Source organism: Peromyscus leucopus, chromosome 17 (genome assembly GCF_004664715.2).
Source record: "Peromyscus leucopus breed LL Stock chromosome 17, UCI_PerLeu_2.1, whole genome shotgun sequence".
In the NCBI taxonomy this organism is placed as follows: domain Eukaryota; kingdom Metazoa; phylum Chordata; class Mammalia; order Rodentia; family Cricetidae; genus Peromyscus; species Peromyscus leucopus.
The window spans coordinates 17,502,040-17,524,351 of NC_051077.1; positions in this window are offsets into that span (position 1 = coordinate 17,502,040).

Consider the following 22,312-nt stretch of genomic DNA (forward strand, 5'->3'; position numbering starts at 1 on the left):
TCAAATGTGGATATAGAAAGGCTCTCTCATCCACTATGAGAGAACATCATCCACTATTCACCAAGACCTGCAATGGCTTCTCTGAAAACAGTATTTATCTATGAAGAACAATATACAAAAGCTACATTATATCTGCCAGGTTATACACCTTAATTTTATCCAATATTTATTTTCAATTGTTAAATAAAGGAAGGATCATAAGCCTTAGAAGGTAAACAAAAGGTTACTTCTAGGAGAATCAAAACCCAGAAGATCTTATAGTTCTTTCCCAGCAGTATATAAAGGAGTAAACAATGACTTGGGGAGAAGATTCTGACCAACCCAACCAAAGAGAGAGGAGATCTTTAGAGTGTTGAGCTGCCTACAAGCTGTGCAGAGAGCTCCAGGGTGGGGCTTTTGTGAGGTGGTGGGTGATATAGTTGCTTTTGAGTTATTTGTGTTCCTCTACCTTTATCATTCCCTTTCATTCATAATCCTGTTAGGATCCCAACAAAATCTCATTGGTTCACCAAGCTAAATGGTGCCATCATTACTTTGGTCTGTTGTGGGACCTTTTTCTGGGATGAGTAGATAGATGTTCGTGTGTGTGTGTGTGTGTGTGTGTGTGTGTGTGTGTGTGTGTGTGTGTGTATTATGTCTCATTAGGGAAAGTTTCTCAAACAAAATATGAACTGTATTAGCTGAGTACTATTAAATACACACACACATCAAATATATATAGCACATTCCTCTCTAGGTAATGTGTATGCTGATGATAATATGTTAGTGGCAACTATTGAAATTATTGGAAAGTACCTTCTTAGGGGGTATGTTAAAAGAGTGAAATTTCAAATTTATTTAAAACAATTAGAGCAGATATTAGGTAATATTCCAACATCCCTATGGCTAATATAACACACACACACACACACACACACACACACACAGTCTGTATCACAGAACAATCAAGTGTCATGTGTCAAAAAATTGTACTGTCATTTAAATGCCCTTAAACACACCCTTTGTCAGAAGAACCCAAAGTGCTTGTTAAATGCACCTTCCAGGACTCCATTCCAGGTCAGCTGAACAAGGACCATCAGGACTTTGTGAACAGACTTGTGTGTGTGAGAATGTCTGTTTCTCAATGCACTTAAATACTTTATTCCTATCTTGCTTCTTCACTTTACATATTAAACAGATTACAACTGCTGATCACCTCTATAACCAAAGGAGTAAATTAATTCCAAAAGTATTTAAAAAGAAACAAATTATTGTGGAAAAGTGCTTTTGCTCTACAATGTATTAGTACAAGTTCCCTGAATATGACCTCTTCTTTTTGTTAATGGAAGCCCATCTTATAGTGCAAGACAAGAATTAGCTGTTATGTTGAGCCTTCGTCTGCTTTACACAAAAGAAATTGATTTTGGAGATCACAATATTAGTGAAGGGTCAGTACTACAGAGAATGGATTGTAGTCTAAATATACCTTGACCCTTTGACCGGGGGAAGAATAAAACTCCAAGAAAGAAAATACCTTGCTTGCCAAACCTGACTAAAAATGTAAAGTAGCTGCTAGGTATTGGAAGTAAAGGCTATGATAGGGTGAAATAGGACAGCAGGGTGATAAACACAGGAAGAAAAGTGGTTGATAAGGATCTATTGTCTGCTCCAACCAGGACAAAAGTGTATATATAGTTCACAGCAGCTGTGCTGAAGGCTCTCTGTTGCTGAAAGAATACAATAAATGGCGGACTGTTGTTTCAGACTCTTGTCTGGTGGGAAGACCTCTTTCAACACCAATACAGATTCACTAGGACTCACTGAGCCCCACTCGGAGAACTTTTCAAGTCCTTATATGAAAAAGGAACCCAAATAACCATGAAATTGATAATTTGCAACCCACATACAGCTAAGCAGTAAAACTAAAAGCATGAAATCTTTACAAACATGAATGAAGGAGTTAACGGTAGCTAAATGGTGACTACCATTCAGGCTAAAACGTAACAATGTTGGTCTGTAAGGTAAGGCAATTTACATAGTTTAAATAGCTAGATAATTGGAGGGGTTTGTCCAGGTTTTTGACTGTTATTGAGAAATAAACTACCCTTTAAATTGAAATTAAATATTGATTTGACTTAACTGTAATTGCTAAGTTCACCACTTCAATTTGACTTCATACAATTTATGATCACTGTCTCTGTCACAAATATCCTTTTAATGAAACTAGTACAATAATTTATGCCATATGTCTTCAAGGTCCTCCAAGCCCTGTGATCAAATATATTTCCAGCACACATGTACAAGTCTATGTGATTCATGAAGAAAATTTGGATTTCCTATTTATAATATGTCAAGTCAGCGCATTGTTTGCTTGCATATTTATTGTTTCTATACTCCCATTACAAACACTAGAATGGATACTTCTATAAGATCATGCATTTTAACCATTTTGTTTACTGCTAAATCACCAGTGCTTAGGAAAGCATCCAGAGCATAAAAGATACTCCATAAATATTTCTTGAATACATTAATAAGAAGTTGGCAATTGGAATACTTATAAATCAGAGTGCACTGCTCTTGGCAGTGACTGAAATATGAGATTAAAAAATGGCAACGATATGCATGTTCCTCTCTCTCTCTCTCTCTCTCTCTCTCTCTCTCTCTCTCTCTCTTTTTCCTGTGTGTGTGCGTGTGTGTCTGTGTGTCCTAGGTAAATTAAGGAAGGGACAAAGAGAGATGAGTATCAATCAGATATTATTTCCCTAGAAAAATTTAATTCCAAATGAGTTACTGGGTATCTAAGAATGTTCATTCTCAAACTCCTGAATTTGTTTAATTTCACAGACATAAAGAAGCCAACAACACAGATTGCTCATGTGCCTCTTGAACGATTTCCCATGACTCTGACATTTCTCATTATCAACACTTCATGAGTTTTGTCTTTTTGTTGTTTCACTAGGATCTTGTACCCCAGCTATCTATGACTGTCACTTCTACTAAAGAAGGAGCACACAAGAGGGGTCTTTGAGTAGTACCTGTCAAAGTTGGTCCTTTATATATTGCTAAAGTCTGAAAGTGAGAGCTGCAAATAATGCTAACAATATGCTGGCACGATGTTGAATGTTCTCAATCTAAAATCTCAATCAAAGCTATAGATTATAAACTACCTTTAAACTCAAACATGAGAATACTGACTAAGATCTTAAAAAGTATTCTCAGAAGCATTCCTGGAACTTAAATAATATCAGTCTATAATTGCAATCCTCCTTTAGAGTTTCCTTTGTCTTAGATCAAAGCTACCCGTTTTTTCATTATCAATTCTTACCTTTGTCAGGTCATTATAACCACAATCAATAGCACAAAAGATGAAAAGCATTCTTTCTTCATATTTCACACTACCTACAATATGAGCTATGCCATGTTGTGTGTTAAACTTCATCTAATCATTCTCCATTATTTAATGGAGCTGCAAAATAAAAACTTTTATAGCTGCAATTATTAAACTGAATGAGTAACAACCAAACTGAACAAAAATCAAATAGTGTATTTTGTTTCTAGCATATACAAGTCAAAAAGAGCCTGCAAGCCAACAGAATATTTCTTTGAAAACAAGGAGAATTCTGGACGAGAATTGAGGTTTCAACTGAGACTCCTATCCTCCATAGTAAGGCTATTAAGAAATTCCTGAGATCAGCATGAAATGTACATGGGTACCTAGCTTTATTATTCAAATTTCAGACTCTCTATCAACCTTGGTATGCTAGGATTAGCCCCACGCTTTAATTTACATTTATTTCTGGTGCCACAAAAAGCTGAGGAATCCCAGTCTTCTTCATATGTCTTCTCTAAGCCACCTGTCTCTTCATAAACCTTGCTTTCTGTCTCCTTTCCAGGATTTCCATTTTCCTGACACCCTTCCATGTTGCGCTCTAGAACTTAAGACTGTTTGACAGGAAAGATAATATTCAAGAAATTTCTAGGTTCCTTTCCTCTACTAGATCTGAAAGAAGAGTGTTTCTATCCCAGGGGTATTGCTTCTCCAAAGAGAGTTAAAAATCAGCCCAAAAGTCCTGTACAGGAGATCCTATGACTCTGATCCTCTCACCCTCACCATTTCTGTTGCAGTGGTTGGACAGTCTTGCACATTACATCCATCTGGTAGGTCTCTCAGTATCCAGTTAGATGTTTCTCACTACATCCAAGTTTCACAGTATCTTGAGCCTTTCTTTCAGAAGGTTTTGCCTTGCAGACTCTTCTGTTGGGAACTCAATTATAACTTGCCTTTTCTCTACACAGTCTAGGCAAAAGACCTGTCTTCCTTAACTGAACAGTTTTCTCCTCTTTGCCATCAGCACACCGACTGTGCTTTATAAAACAAAACTCCACATTTGGCTCCATTTCCTATACTATACCATTGCTCTCATCTCTATAAACTTGGACTGACTAATGAACACTTTAAATTTTTAATTTTTCATATTTTATTTAGGTCAAGGAAATATTCATTATTTCATTGAGATCCTTTTTATCAAAGTCATAACTGATCTTCAGGTCATCAATTCAGCAATCAAAATTCAATTCTGATCAGATAGCATCTAGTGGAAGGTTGACCTAGATCCTTATTTTCACACTCTGTTAGCAACATTCTTCCCATTTCCCTCCAATCTTACTGATATTTCCAATGGTCAGTTTGTTTACATGGTCTCGTCTCTTGTATGATGTTGGACTGTGTGGTGGTTGGAAGAAGAAATGTCCCCTGTCATCTAGGTCATTTGAATATTTGGTTACCAATTGGTGGTGAGTTTGGAAAGGTTTAGGTACTATGGGAGTGCTGGAGGAAATACATCACTGGGGGTCTGTTTAGATATTAAAAGCCTTACTCCTTTACCATCTGCTTTCTCTGTTTCCTACTAAAAGATGTCAGTTTCCTGTTCTGGCCACCATGCCTGCTGCTTACTGCCATACTCCTCCTCTCTATCATAATAGACTTTATCCTTCTGGAACTAAATCTAAAAGATTGAATAATCCAAAAGATAAAGTAATCTAAAAGAAACCCTCTCTTTCTTAAGTTGCCTTGGAACATAGCATTTTATCACAGCAACAGAAAAGTGATTACTACTACCTAGTATTCAAACTTATTCTCTCCTTTTATAAACTCTTTTTGGTAACTGCATGTTGCTATAGCTTCTCTGATGACACCCTAGTTAATATCTTAAGTCTGGATCCCTGCTAAACATGAACTCCATATCCTTATATCTGACAGCTCTCTTAACAACTCCATAGGAGAACATAATGAGTAAAATAACTAAGACATGTGCAACAATTAGAATGAGCTGCTGGCCTTGTTTACTAGCCTCCATCAGTCCTGCCTACTACTCCCTTCCTGTGTTTTTATTGCACTTAATATTTCCAGACTACCAGACCCCAAATCATAACTCGATCTTGTCTTCTTTCTCTTACACCTCAACTACAACCTGGAATTAAATTCCCTTACAGTTACTTTTAAAAATATCTCCCTAACGCAGCCCTTACCATTTTACCAGCTTGTCTTTTACTTCTTTGGTCAAATCGACCGTTATCTCTTGCCTAGTCTCTTTGCTGTCACATGAGCTCTCTGTGTGCTTACACAAAGCTCGAGTGATCATTTAAAAACTCTAATCAGAAGTTGTCACTTTAGTCTTATCGTTCCAAAGATTTATTTTTTCCACTGGCTAGGGAAGGGAACATACTGGCCCATTCTTCAGTGCTCTAACTCTGCATTTACTTTAGCTTGCATTTCCTACTCCTGTCCTCATCTTTCATCCTATTATACCCATTATATCACCAAAACAGGCTAAGAATGTCCCCACCTCAGCTGGTACATCTGTTATTCCACCTGTCTGAAACTCTCAATGAACATAGGTCTTCTCCTACACTACACCATTCAGTAACGTCCTCTTTGATTACCCAAATTTAAATGGTTTATATATCCCCACCTGACCTTTCATTTCTTACTCCTGCTCTAAATTTTTACATCCATTCAACACTTTCAAAGATACATTATATTTATGATTTTGTTAATTACCTTCTCCTTTTAGAAAGAGAGTAAGCATTTTCTTTCGTTTATTTTTGTCTTTGAATTATTCTAGCCACAGTGTCAAAGACAGTGTTACCATGTGCTGAGTAATCAATGTTGACTGAATGTATGTATGTTTTAATGACTGAACATATAAATGGTCAGGTGAGCAAAGTATTTTTATTCTTTCAAAATTCCATACATTTATACAATATACACTGATCATATGTCCAACCCTACCTCTCTCCAACTCCCCTTACCCTGTCTCCCTCTCAGCTTCAAGTTTCTTTTATTCATTTGTTTATTACTAACAACTCCCTGACTTGTCTCTAATTAGTATGGTCCATATTCACGTGGGTTTGTGGCCATTTTCTGGGGTATGAGCAGCCTACAAGTAGCCATGTCCCTAAAAGAGAACTACCTCCCTCTCTCAGCAGTCATCAGCTGCCAATAGCTAAGGGTAGAGCCTCAGGAGCCCTTTCTCTTCCATACAGGAATTTTTACAGGCTTGATCTTGTGTAGTCAAACATAGCTGTTGTAAGTCAAATGGGTACAACAGCCATGCCCATGCCATGTTCAAATGTCAACATTTTACAGCTCTTCTCCCTATTCACTGGCTCTTACATTCTTTCAGACTCTTCTATGAAATTTCCTGAGCTTTGGATGGTGGGTGATCAATATAGGTGAACCATCCATATCTAAGCCCTCAGTTATTTATAGTTGAAATTGTGAACAGTTAGTCTGTGCATTAACCACCATCCACTGCAAAAAGAATAACAAATGATAATTAAGTACACTGTGGGAGAATCTGTAGTGCCAAAATCTCAAGGTAGATTTCTAAAGTTAATGAGGTCATTTATGAAGCTCAAATACAAAAAGACATTGAAAATTAAAGGTGTTTCTAAGATGGGCTTTCAGAGGGAACTCTACTAAGAAAGCAGTTTCCTCTGTCCAAGGAAAAAGTGAGAAGTGGGACAATACTTTACCTCTCTGAATTCAACAGAGGAGAACTTCAAAGCGTTATGGAAAGATAAATCCTCCAAATTTAGATTTCAGGGCAGAGTGAACTCTGCACAAGCCATACAGATACAAAGGCAAGAGAGTATAACTGTTTTCTGAGGAAAGGCTCTTGAAAATATGCATGTGATGGGAATGATCAATAAAAGAGTGTTGGGGCGGGGTGTTGGTTCTTCCACTGAGTTACCTTATGAGCACTAAACTGCTTCACAGAAGAACGAACACAGGCAAATAGAATAGGATTGTCCTTACAAAGAGAAAACATTCCTCTTCTAAGCACGACCCTCTGAGACTCCCGAACTCCCACTGTAATCCTGAAAACAACAGCATTACCAAAAACACCCATCTCAGCTTGGCCTTTCTTCCAGAGAAAGTCCTTTCTCCTGAAGAAAAGAGCAAGTCTCCTTTCTTGAGTATTATTATATTTTATGCTTGTTCTGGTGTTTTCTAGAATGTGGTGACTAATACAGCACATAAATAGGTTTTCTTGAATGCTGGCAATAAGTCATTTCTGATTGGCAATTACAGGATGTAGTTACTATGTGAGAATGAATCAACCTACATACTCACAGTTTGTGGAATTTTTGTGTTTACATTTGAACATTTAATCTGAACACTATTTGTTCTAAAATGTTATATTACTACAAAGCAGAAACCCAAATAATGAATGTCATAAGACATGGGGGAGGCGATGGAACCATTGACATATTACAAACCTCAGTTTGGCTGCCTTCTTTATTTATTATTATAGTTTTTAATCAGAAAGAAATTCTAGCGAGCTGCCCTTCCATGTTTAGTGCTCCATCCATTTATCAACCTACACAGAATGTCAGTAAAACATGACTTGGCCTGGTTTATCTACAACTGTCTTAGTACATATTTTTCCCAGTACTTGAATTTAGGCTTACTATCACTGTGAGCTATAATATCAGATCCTATGATTTGTAACTGATATCTAGTAAGTAAAAAAAAAAAAAATTGTATCTGAAGTAATATTTACCTGGAACATGCCAAATACGTTAAGCTTCACTGAAAGAGAGGACCATCAGTAATATCATTGCTTAAAAATTACTTATTCTTATGAATATCCCTCAATTTAAGAAATTAATGTTTAACTGTACTTTCATCTTCAAAGTTATTTCAAGCAGTTGATGAATTTTTAAGGGAAAATATTCCTTTTATGTATATACATATAAATTCACTCTTGTTGCTTTGTCTAGCAATTATTCATTTTATTTATTTCACACAATGGGATCCTACTGAATCAAGGCATCACTTATAATTTATTTCTTGTCAATAATACAGCTTTCAGCTGGGTGGTGGTGGCACATGCCTTCAATCTCAGCACTCGAGAAGCAGAGCCAGATGTATCTCTGTGAGTTCAAGGCCAGCCTGGTCTACCAGGAAAGATCCAGGACAGGCACCAAAACTACACAGAGTAACCCTGTCTCGAAATAATAATAATAATAATAATAATAATAATAATAATAATAATAATAAAGCTTCCTTGGTCACAGAAGGACAAATATTGTTTGATTCAATTTTAATGAGTGAACACTTTAAGACTGCCAAATAAATAAATAAATAAATAACTTTAATTCCATAGTGGTTGCCAGAGGCTAGGAGACTAGAAAAAGGATATCTGCTTTTTATTAAATACAGAGTTTCCATCATAAAGGATGAATAAATTTTAGGTGTTTGTTGTACATCATAGCACTAAGAGTTAATATATTATTGTATATTTCAAAATGGTGTTATGAGAGTAGATCTTAAAGTAGATCTCACCATTGTTGAAAAAAAAAAAAACTACTTGAATGTGAGCCAAATATAGCTTGATTTAAAAAAATATATCATGAGGAGATCTTAAAGAGACAGCAGCTTCCTGCCTAGGCTCTCTCTGTCTCCTTCCTACGCTGGGGACTCCAGATGCCATAGAAACACCATGTGCCATGGCAAGTAATAATGATCCCAGCCAGGCAGGTACTGGGCACTGAAGCCTGATGGTACACACTGAGCAGGCTCAGCAGCTGATTTTCTGGTCAATGATGAGGCTACATCCTGCAATACCTTCAACCTCAGCTATCAACTGAAGTACCTAGGAAGACACCCCAAGTCAGAAACAGCCAAGCACCTCACAGATTGACCGCACAAACTATGAGGCAGATAAACATTTGCCATATTAAACTGATCAACTTTAGAGTACTTTGTTCCACAGCAAACTATAATGAGAACAGCTGGCCAACCAACTCTTGCTTATTCTGCATGCATTTAGTGTGTTGCCAACCTTCTGTGAGCATGTGCGATGTTGACTCATCACTTATATGTCAGCTGATTTTTCAATCCCTTGTGCATTTCTCATTTTCTTCAGTTTAGCCTTTTGAGCTTTGGGTTGTAAGCTTTCTAAAGTATTTAATGATCAGGGCTTTACATTTTCATAGATGCTACAAATATTTTCCTTTAGTTAAACAATGTATAACTTATAATTCATGTGCAGTCAGATTCATGGATTGTTTCTCTATCATGTCCCTGCTTGTATTATATTTAGAAGAAATGTCAGTACTTAGATTTTTAGTGGCTTTCTGTGTTTTATTCTAAGTAGTTCCAAACTTGTTCTCTGCTTAACTTTTTAGCCCACCTGTAGTTAGGCTGTTTATACTCAGGTTACAGAGAGCAAAGTAAAAAATTCACAGAAGATAATGAAGATAAAGCATATCACCATGGTTAGGCAAAAAAAAAAATTTGATTGGTTGAATTCTCATAAAAGCAGACATTTGAACATAGATTCTGTTCTTTTAACTTTCTTATTGTTTCCAGTAACAAACACATAAATTTAAATTGCTGGAATTCTTTATGTGCTGCTTTTTCAGGGGAGGGGACTTGCATCTTTCATCTTCCTTTCAAATGTTTTCTAACTTTATTTTACACATTATCTTCTGTGATAGATTTAAAAATTACAGCGTATATTCTTAAAAGTTACACTGCAATTTTAATTTTCAAATTAGCCTTAATTTGTCCAAGTTTTTAAAAGAGATTTCTTTCAAATATTGAGTTTTTCTTCACCAAGGGCATAGTACAATTTCCCCCTTCTCTTCAGTGCTTGCTTTATGACCTTCAATAAACTTGTGTAGTTTTCTTTTAATAGGTTTACAAGCTGCTTGTTGTACCTAATCATAAGTATTTAATGAGCTTTGTGTCCATTCTAAATGAATCCCATTTTTCTATTACACTTTAAATCGGCCATTGCTTGTATATAGGAAAGCTATTGATTTTTCACTATTGATTTTTTTTAATCTGGCTACTTCCTAGATCCCTACCACTTCTGACAGTTTTTCATTGCTTTTGGTTGATTTTTCTTTTTCTTTTTCTTTTTTTTTTTTTTTTTTTTTTGATTGACAAGCATTTTATCTTGTCATATGTGTTTCCATGTATTTGTACTTCTACATTTTGGACATGATCTGGTATCTCTAAATGTTAACATAAAAGCTAATCCTTGCCTTATTTTAAACATATTATGGATCCTTTATGTATTTTTATGTGCCACTTTAATAAACATCCAGAGAGTGTAACTAGTATAGCTCTAGAGGTGAGAAACCCATCTCAGCGTCACACGGCTATAGTCCAAGTATGCACATACAAGATAAGGCAGGACGTGTGACTTATTCCTCTGGACTTCCACAGTGTGCATCCCTCGGGCGCCCTTCCTCACAACCTCCAACCTCTTGGTTCCATTATTACCATTGTCTTCCTCTAAATCCAATGTCCTGTCACTCACATACCCAATCATAATATTCTCATACCAGTTTCCTTCAATTCATCCCACTGCAATGTTCCTTTATCACAATTCTAAAGGATGGAGACATTTTGGAAGAGGGAGCATAATTAACTTATATCCCAATTTACAATAATTTACCATTATTGACGAAGTTTTCTTAGTGTTTATGGAAGATTGTTAAGTCACGGTCTTATATTGAAGCCAAATTCAATATTCAGCTTAGTAAGAATTCTCCTTTCCAAGTCACTAAGAAATATTGTAAGGAATCAAATGATTTATTCAGCCATATTGAGACACTTAGATGTTTGTTAGCTTTTTCTCTAATTTGTTGCTGTCTAATTAAATTAATTCACATGTTTCATAATGTAAAATGCTTTTGCATCCTCAGTATATGCCTTTTGGACATAATATATCAGTCTACTAACACATTTTAAAATTAATTTGCAAATAGTTCCATTATGATTATCACATTTGTTTATGAGTTTTCTTTTATCTGTTATCTTTGTTTAATTTTGCTACTAGAGTCATATTATACTCATACAATTCTCTGAGAAGGATTTTGTTCTTTATTTCAAACAAATTGCTATATTAAGAAGTTATTATTTTTATAAAAGTGCAGTTAGTATTGCCTATAAAATGACTTGAGTCTCATCCTCCATTATTATGACAGGAAAATTTGAAGTATTTCCTTCGTTTTATAAGCTTTTTCTATTATTGCTCAGATTCATTTGTGTCCCTAGAAAATTATTCTTACAAGTGTGTTCAATATTTATCATAAACTATATATAATTCTATACTTCGTAGGGTTTGTTTTTCGAGTACCCATTGTAGCCCTACAGGCAGGACACATTCCTACTTTTGTTTATACTTCTAGTTGGTGAAACTTGATTGTTTGTCCATTTTTGACCATTTAAAAAGCCTATTTATAATTTTACTGATTATTTCTATCTTTACATATACTTTCTATTTAGTCGGCTTTGCTTTTCCCAACCACCCCCCTCCTGTGCTAAAGATCAAACTCACAGACTGTCAGATGCTAAGCAAGGATTCTACCACTGAACTGCATCCCCTAGCCTAAGTTTTCTGCTTTTATTACTATTAATTATTTTCAATTTCTTGTTTTTTTCATATTTATCATATAGAATATCCCTAAATTATTGTTTTTAAGAATAGAACATAGAGGCTATATATATAGCATGGAGGTCCCTAGGACGACTGTGGCATATAATAAATTTCAGTTTTACTCAATTATTGAAAAAAAAATAGCCAAATGAATGAAAACACATGAACTATGAACTAAAGGCTGAGGGGCTCCCAGCTGGATCAGGCCCTCTGAATAGGTGAGACAGTTGATTGGCTTGATCAGTTTGGGAGGCATCTAGGCAGTGGGACCAAGTCCTGTGCTCATTGCATGAGTTGGCTGTCTGAAACCTGGAACTTATGCAGGGACACTTGGCTTAGTCTGGGAGGAAGGGACTGGACCTCCCTGGACTGAGTCTACCAAGTTGATCACAGTCCTCGGGGGAGGACTTGTCCTGGAGGAGGTGGGAATGGAGGGTGGGCTGGGGGTAAGGGGAGGGTGTGGGAGGGGGGAGAATAGGGGAACCCATGGCTGATATGTAGAACTGATATTGTAAAATAAAAAATATATATCACAAAAAAAGAAAAAAAGAATAGTTTGTTAATTCAAAATATTTTATTCAAAATATTTAAGTTTGACTATAAAGCTTCAACTTAGGTGTACCTTGGTGAGATATTGCATCTAGTATATTGCCTTTAATGTATTTTACCACCAAAATAGATGTTAATTTAAATTTAGACGTTGTCTTTATTTCCCAACTTACTTACAGGATGCTTAAGGATTACCTATATAAATATTTTAAACTTCTGGTTTTAATGAATTATATTCAGGCACTATTTTTCATAAGGCATAACTTCTTATTCTATATTTTATGTTCTATTCATTCAAGAAAAAGCTGTGTTTTCTCTCTCTAGTGCCAAATTCCATTACTTCATTTGTATTATATCATGCATATTTATTGTGTGCATAAATTTAACATTAAACCCTAAGCATATTGTTTTGCTTCAGTATAAGAAAACCCTTGGAAATAGATAAAAACATCACACTCCAAAATTAACAAGACCCAAAGACTATATGACTTAATTATCCAATATGCAGTCAGAATGAGCATTGAAAATGGAAGCCATGGAGCTTAAAATTTAAATTACACTTTCCATACCAAATATATTTTATGAATTTATCCACCACCAGAACACACAAATGAAAATTCATGGCAGGATTAGAACTAGAAATCACATTTAAAAGAAATATTCTCAGATTAAATGAAAGGTATTGTTTATAAGAACCATTCTATTACAAATAAATTGGGAAGATATTTCAGAGAAAAACAAAATATGCAATATCAATACCACATTAAAATCAAATTTTAAAAAATAAATTGTATTAAAATGTTCTTAGTAAGAAAGAATATACTCCATAGTAAAGATACAACCTTAAAAATATTTTTGTATTATGTACTGCAGTAAGCACAGCATTGGTACATGTATCAAGATATTGGCTTAGTAAGAAGTGTGGGAAAGAATGACTAACATTAAAGAACTTCTAAAATGCCAAAGGAAAACTAACATAGAAGCTTCCTAATATGTCATATACAGAGAGAGAGAGAGAGAGAGTTTAAGTGGAGTTACCTACAACAAGGGGACAGTGCCTTCCCCAGACACCATAGACTATCAAATAAAAAAACCCAGTGCTAGGTGCCGGGTATGTTTTACCTCTTTTCGAGCTGTTGATCCATGGTGACTCATAGACCTCTGAATCATTACAGCCTATTGCCAATGCCCTTTGTTACACTCCAAAAATTGACCATAAGGCCATATTGCTGAAGATATCACATGCTTGAGTTACAGAATGAAAACAAAAATTGTGGTATCAAACTGGAAGCTTTTTCTTCACTGTCTAGGTTTCACAATGCTTAAAGGTTCTATGCATGCTCCTAGAATAGAAAAGAATCATCAGTGGTATTACCCAATCATGAGTTGTCTGAGCCACACAAAGATTTGCCTGACAAGATATGCCCACTGATGCAATAGTGGGAAAAATACTGTGGGAGTAACTAACTACTTTCTGATTGGATTTAAAGCCCATAGTTCAAGTTGGAACCCATACCTGGAACTGTTAACTCAGCCAAAAATTTGTGACTGACTAGGTCAAAGGTCATAGAGGAGAAGCTAGTATTACAATTCTGTTAAACACATATAGTAATAAACTGTCCCCTAAGTTCTTATTTTTTAAATGTTTCTTATCATTTTTGAGATTATAATTACAATGGTTTCTCCTTCCCTTTCCACCCTCCAAACCCTTCCATATACCCTTCTTTTCTCCCTTTTAAATTCATGGTCATTTTGTTCATGAATTATTGTTTCATGCATATATGTGCATGTTTATAGATATGAGATGGCTCAGCCTTTAAAAGTTAGACTCACAACCCAAAAGACAAATGTTTATTTTTTTACCTGTATGTTAGTGCATATCTCAACCCTCATCAGGGAAACTTTTTTTTTTTCAGTAGATGGTAATTAATACAGAGACTACAAGTAGTCAAAGTGTAAAGAATAGAAGCCTGGGGAGTGGTTAACTCTAAATGGTAGATATCGTATGTCCTTTCTGCAAGGCTCAGGGATCATCACACAAGAAGCAACAGAAAGATTTTAAGAGCTGGATGAAGTGGATGTTTACACTGATACAGTATATTGAAGTTACAGTTGAAGATATGAACTCACAGAGACTGGGGGTCATGCACAAATCAAGCCAGCCACATTCTTAGCATGAATGGCATTGCGACTCATCAAGTCTTACTCTATCTTCAGACTCATTGACAGCTGATGGCTGTTGTGGGAAGGAACAGTTTTTCTCCAGGATGTATGCTGCAGTAGTAGCCCCACACCAATGAACATATAGGCAGCAGATAAAGTTGGAAAAGAAAGAGAGAGAGAGAGAGAGAGAGAGAGAGAGAGAGAGAGAGAACACATTAATTTGGAAGGAAACATAAACTGGTGAAGAGAGGGTATTAAGATAAGATTTGTTCCAAATACATGTGCATGTATGAATATTAAGAAAAATACTTTAAATGATTTTAATTAAAATAATATGACACAAATTTCTTCATTCTTAAACAATTCAAAAGACACAGTAAACAATAAAAATGTATTTGGAAAACTCCAGTTTTTTTTTTTTAAACAAGAACAAAACAATTAAGATTTTTAAAAATCCTACATGTCAGTAACTAGTACTACATATCCACAGTTAATTAATAAATCACTCTATTAGGTTTTCTTTCTTTTGTATTGGAAATAGATTCTCCTTTCATACAGTACATTCCAACCATAGTTACCCCTCCCTCCACTCCTCCTAGCTCCCGTTACCTCCTCTGGCCCCCAGATTCACTATCCTTCTGTTTCCTTTTCAGAAAAGAGCAGGCATCCACATCAAACAGCCAAACAGGACAACATAAAGCTACAATAAAACAAGACAATAGCCCTTATAGCAAGGTTGGACAAGGCAACCGGATAGGAGGAAAAGAGTCTCAAGAGCAGGCAAAAGAGTCAATTTCTATTGCTATAAATAAATACCATGGCCACCTTGAGTAGAAATTTCATTTATACTTCAACAGTTCATTATCAAAGGCAGTCAGAACAGGAACTCAAAAAGGGCAGGAAGCTGAGTCAAGAACTGATGCAGAGGAAAGGGAAGAGTTCTGCTTACTAGATTGCTCCTCATGGCTCGCTCAGCCTGCTTTATATGGAAGCCACAACCACCAACCCAGGAGCAGCTCAGTCCAAAGTGAGCTGGGCTCTCCCACATATGAATGAGGAAAATGCACCATAGTAGGCTTGCCCACAGTATTTTCTTGATTAAAATACCCTGTTTCCAAATGATTCTGGCTCATATCAATTTGACATAAAAGCAACTAGCACAATCACTGGGATTGTGAACAAGAAGATGGTGTATTCACTACTCCTATTTCATTCCGTGTTGTAGTATGGGTGTTATTTATGACAATAAGACAAGAACGAAAAATGGTAGTTTCTAGAAGGAAGAAAAGAAATGGAGAAAAGAGCAAGGAAAATTCAGAGTTTCTAAGAATAATGCACTGCCATAGTTCACTTGTTGCCCAAGCACAGCAGCTGAGATTAGATATTGCTCACTGACAGAAAAGCCAAAAATTGTCTTGTTATCTGTACCTCCAGCACTGGACAGTAGGGGTACGAGTCCCAGGTGCTCCCCAGCCAGTCAATCTGACCAAAGGGATGAGCTTCAGTGTCATGGGTAGCCATTCCAGCTTTGGTCTGGAAGTTCCAACCCCTATTGAGGCTTCGGTAACTATCATGCCTACAAGGTGGGGCAAGAGAGGGCCTTGAAGACCCAAGATCTAAATGCACTGCCCTCTCTTGTCTCCTGGACCCTGGACACTAGAGGTAGACCAAGGAGAGTTCTCCAGAGAACACCGCCGGACTGTGCTGCATCTTTACCAGGACCTGCAACCTACCTATCCCCTCATTTGTAAGTTACACCACTAAATAGATCTCCCTTTTAACTACATGGAGTGGCCTTAATAATTTCACCAATACTTCAGAGTCAGTGAAGAGACCCTTCCAAAAAACATATATAAGGCTGAGAATGACAAAGGAAATCATCTTAATGCCAATCTCTAGCTTCTATGTATGTCTTCACAGGAATGAATACCCACCAAACTACACATGTACATATATCCATACACCACACACATGTGCCCACCCCCCAATTACACACACACAAAAACACATATTGTTAGGTGTCCATTTTCTCAAAATTTATTTATAGATTAAACATAATTCAACTATCTGGCAGGAGTGAGAGAGAAATAAGAAAGGGTGTGGGGAGGGTAATCAGAATGCATTATATACATGTGAGAATAAAATTTATTAATAAAGAAAGAAATTTGATGTTAAAATTCTAACATCCTAAGGTTGAATTATAATAAAAAGGCAATTTCCAGAACAAGAGATGAACATCGTGATGTAAATATGAAAAACAACCAACCTCCCTCACTTTAATAAGTGATTCAAAGTAAAGCTGAAGGGTAATAATTTTGCTTTTAATTTTAGGAGATTGGCAGAACTTGATATTGGAGCAAAGAAAAGGCTTCACCCTCACTCTTTGAAGGCTGAGGTAAATGAACTGACAATAAATAAATTTAATTGAAGAAAGGCTATACAATTTTATTATATGAAATAAGAGAACAATTTTTGAGACATGAATAAATGACATCCTTGGCATTTGTGCCAGTTATTACCAGTCTTCATAAGTCACCCATTTTCATCTTCTTCCCAGACTCTAACTAGACTGCAAAGGAAAGTATGTTTCAAAAATTTTAGCCTTAGCAAATACTCCGTATATGCATGGATTTCAGCAAGTGTGCTATTGCAGTTGCTTGGTAAAGCAGGAGAAAGAGAAGTGTGGTGGTGCGACACTCTTTCATTCTCCTCAGGTTCTAAAACTCCCTCAATCCCACATTGGTTTTTGCCAACAGAACCAGTACTATGTAAACACCTGCAGCAGGTGCCACTGCCAGCTCAGAATGGATCCTGGCCCCCTTGGAATACCATTGAGTTGGCCTTTGTATGGTGACTCTCAGGAAATATATTCCTGTGTAGATACTTTGAGCAGGGAACTCTTTCAACAAACAGTATTCTCAGTTTTAGCTCTCTAACTATCAAACAAACTTGCATTTTGCCAAGATGAAGGCTTCGCTGAGTGGAGTCTTTCTATTAGGATAACTTTAATATTGTGCCAGTGCACAGTACTGGGTTGTTGTTTTTTTTCAATGATGATCACCTTAACAATTATAGATGCATTGTCATCTGTACTCTCATTCTCAACATCAAAGCTGTTCACTAAATATCACAGTCTTTTCATCTTTCTGTATCACATTTTGCTCTTTCTCACCATAGACCCTGGATGAGAAAACTGAGTTGTACCCATGACACAGCCTAAATGCTATCCAGTCTTGAAATATCCTCTGCCAAACAAATTATCTCATTAAAATTACATTCAATTTCACACACATTCTTAGGCCACAGGCAGAATGAAATCAGATTTGTTTTTGCCATAATATTGTATAAATGGCCCCTAACCAACTTCACAACGGTGTCCTTGTCAGCCAATTAAATGCCATGAGCTGGTCCTCCAGTATTCTTGCTTCCCTCTGTTTCCTTGTTTTCCAAGGTTCCACCACAACAGACCACTAAGCTGTACTTATCTTCTTCAAGAGTTTTTCTAGGCCAGATTTCTAAAGTCTTCCACAATCTTCCCACAAATCCATTCTAAAGACTTAAGCACCACATGGCAAAATTTGCTACCAAAGGACACATTTTCCATGAACTGATACTTCCACAGTCAAATAAACTTCTTTTTAAAACTAAGCTGATTTTTCTGAACTATCTGTTATGGTAAGAGCAAGCTGATAAGGCAGATGATGGTCACAAGGGAACCTCCACCCTTTAGCATGATAGCATCAGAGGAACTCATATAAAAGATGAGAAATGGAGACTTTGTCCTTATTCAGAGTCAAAAGGCTTCCCTGCGATTTCCAGTGTCAGAGGATTCTACATGGGGAGAGCAGTGAGGCATGTTGTCCTTTCCTACCCAAAAATTCTGAAATCCTCCACTCAGCAGCAGTTAGATCAGGCCCTGTCACTCCTGCATGTTGGTAAGATACAGTCTGGAATTTAGGCTTTCATTTTCACTGTCAGGAAGAAAGTAGACCCTCCCATACTCCATCAACACGCCACTGTAGGAGCTCTGCTGACACAGAAAATTTAGATAATATCCAGAGTCTTATGGTAAATGTCAAAATATAATACAGCAAGATCACCTGTGCTTCTGAGAACCCAGATAATTCCAACTTCATTTAGAAAAGACAACACTGCAATGCTATGGAGCTTGTAATTTTCTGAGAAAGATTATAAATCAGCCATCAAAAAAACATTCCCAAAATAAATTAATAACAAACATGGTTGGAAAAGGTGGGAAAAAACAGCCCAGTAAAGAAATGTTTAAAAAGAACCAATTGACAAAAATTAAATAAGTAATTAAAATTTAATTAATGAATTGATTAATTAATTAAAGGCAGTAGTACAAAGACTCAACACTGAAACAAAAAGAACAGAGAGAGCAAAAAAGTCAGTGACCTTGAAGACGAGCATAAAAATTACTCAGTTTGAACAACAGAAAGACAAAGGGCTAGAAAAACAATAGAAAGAAACCCAGGAACCTATGGAAATAGAAAAATGATTTTTTTTCCAACAGGCAATTGCTAATGTGCTATTGGAGCCCCAAGAGAACAGGAACTAAAGGGTGAGAGCAAGGCACAATGGTGGACACCTTCTCATGTTTCCTAAAAGACACCTACCTGTACATTATAAAGGTTGGCAAAGCACATGTAGGGTAGACTTGAAGGAATGCACACTAAAATGTACCAAAAACTTCAGAAAAGTAAAAACAAAGAAAAGTTTTTGAAAGTAACACGAGAAAAAAATGATCTCTTACCTTAAGGGAAAGGGAGATTTGGTAGCAGTAGATTTTTCAAAGGAAGTGATAGCTGCAGGAAATGGTGTATGTTTCAAACCTGGAGAGAAAGAAACCCATGATCTCTGACCCAGCAAAAGCTTTCAGGAAATAGGGGAAATCAAGACTTCTTCAAATAAACACTAAAAGAATTTGTTGTAAATAGACCTTCTCTGACAGAGAGAAAGATAAGCCACAGAAACAAAGTCGATAAAAGTATTCTCCAAACGTCAAGGATGAAGTAGAAAGGAGGGGGGAGAAAATACCATAGTGAACTCAATAGACCTTGCTTCTCACCCTAAATTTTACATATCAGGTTGATTGTTGAAACAATCAAACAAATGAACAAAAGAACAAAAAATAGAATTGTTTACTGTGACTGTTAATACGTGCAGGGGTCTATTTGATGATTATGCTATACCTAAGGAAGGGTAAAGTAATTCAAAGACTAGAGGACATTCACATTTTCTCTCCAGATGTTAACAGGTCCAGTAAAGTACAAGCAGATCTTTCCCTGATGGAAGAGTTTTGTGACTGCTTTACATATATGTCTATGGGATCTGGAATTCTCTAAATGGCAAGCCACCACACACACTTGTGGGGATTAACTTGATTAAGATAGGCTCTGGTCATGCTTATAAGGAAATTATCTTGATTAGGTTAACCAACATGAAAAGACCCATTCTAAAGGAGGGCAGTATGATTCCCTGAGCTTGGACTTTGGGCTGAATAAAAAGAAGAAAGCTATATGAACACTAACATTCATCATACTCACAGACTAAGATACAATGTCCTCCACCTTTTCAAACTCCTAACACTACAATCTTCCCAACATGATGCACTATACCCTCTAACAGTGACCCCAGAATTAACACCTGTCTTATTTTGTTACTTTTGCAGAATACTTTACAGCTAAGACAACATGAAACAGAATGCATATACATACCTCAAAAAGATTGCATAATAAACAAAATAATGACAGCCTTGGAAGAAATGTGATGAATGTTCATCCTCTAAAAATGTCTTCAATTCCTTGTAGATGTACAAATTCATATGTATAATCTATTAATTAAAAACTATTAATAAAAAGTTTCAAAATTAAGAAGTTAAAGTACTGATTCTAGACATAGACAAATCTCTGGTATTCCAACCAACAAATTTTGTCTAGTCTATTCCCAGCACATACCTCTAAGTTTATCTTCTCCTAAAGTTTCTGCTATGGCCAGTATTCAAAATACAACAAAATACATTATCACCTCTGCATCCTCTATGACTGCCTCACCTCAAACAAGGCTTCATGTCTCCACAGTTACTCTTCTAAAATGTGTTCCTTTCTATGGAATCCTTTCTGTGGCTTCTTATGCATAGAAACCCAACATTCAAAATCTTTTGCATGCTCTTTCCTATTTATATGTCCAAAGATAGAAAAAAAAGCTAAACTCCTGACATTTTTAATGAGTAAAATAATGAAGAACATGAACTTCGTAACATCTTAACTTCCACTAAAAGCATCAAGATCACAGGGAACTGTATTCACAGCTACATGGATGAGTACTCCAGCAACTGAGGGAAGCAGGATAAGAAATCCTACCTGGTTCAGTTTGCACACTTAATCTATGCACTTATGCTGTATCCAAAGAACTGAGCAGTTCCCCACAACCTGTGTGTCACAGCAAGTCAGACCTCACTCCACATATGCATTTGTTTCATCAGATGACCACACTTCCCACATCTCAGACAGAATGACACAAATCATCTTTACTAGCAAAGTCCTAACCCACTCTTAAACTTTACACGCACTCAGGTTTCTCATGATAAATGTTTAATTCAGAAATTATACATGCAAGATTAGTGCATTGTGAGCTCCCGTATAACATGCCTAGTTTATTATGAAGCAATTGCCACTCAGCAAGTACAATATTTATTTCTCCCTATACAATCACAAATAAAAAAGAACTCCTTCTTAAATTTCTGCACCAGTGAATTGCTACTAAGATGGGCAACCACAGACACACTTCCAGGTTTCAAATAAAAACAATACCACTGAGTGAGTATCAATAGAAGTGAAGGAATTTGTTTAGAAAACTCCAGGTCATAATCAAATTCTAATAATATAATCTTTCCCACTTAATAACAGGCAGTGTCCACCAACACATACCTTAATTCCAATCCTCATGCTCATGCCAAATGTTTCTAATGACTGTGATGAGTGAAATGTATCAAATATTTGATGAGTAGATAGAAAAACAAACAAACAAACAAAACTCCTCTCATGGTCAGTAAACAAACCAAAACAGAATAGCTTTCCAGCATGCTGAAGATTCTCTGACAGATCATTAATCCCAGGAAAATCTCTCCAAACTTACTGATGCGTGGATTCCATTTTCACATTTCTCATTAGTTCCTCTTTATGGGTTAAATGCTGATGTTCGCGAGTGAATGCACACAGCTTCAGCTGATGGGTATAATTGGGTTGTAATGGATTTTAGCTGCTGTTCCTTCTGATCTAGCCAATTTGAAATGCAGTATCAATGTATTCTCCATCTCGGGGTAGGGAATGAGAAATTGAAACCTACAAGATGAAATTTATCAACTTTCATAAAGTCAGCTCCAGCCATCATAAAACTGTTAAACTTCTCATTATCATTCTACTGTGGTTTTTTTCTTGAACTCTGGTCTGGCAGTCAAATATTAAAGTGTATTTAGAGTAAGTAGAGTTGATCCTCCAATATTCTGTCTGTCCTCAACATTGATTTAGGTGCTGTAAATATTGCCAAGTAAAGATGACATTAACACAGCAAAATTTAACACCAGAAACATAAAATGACAAGAAAAGATTTACAGGTTGCAAAACCCTCTGCAATTT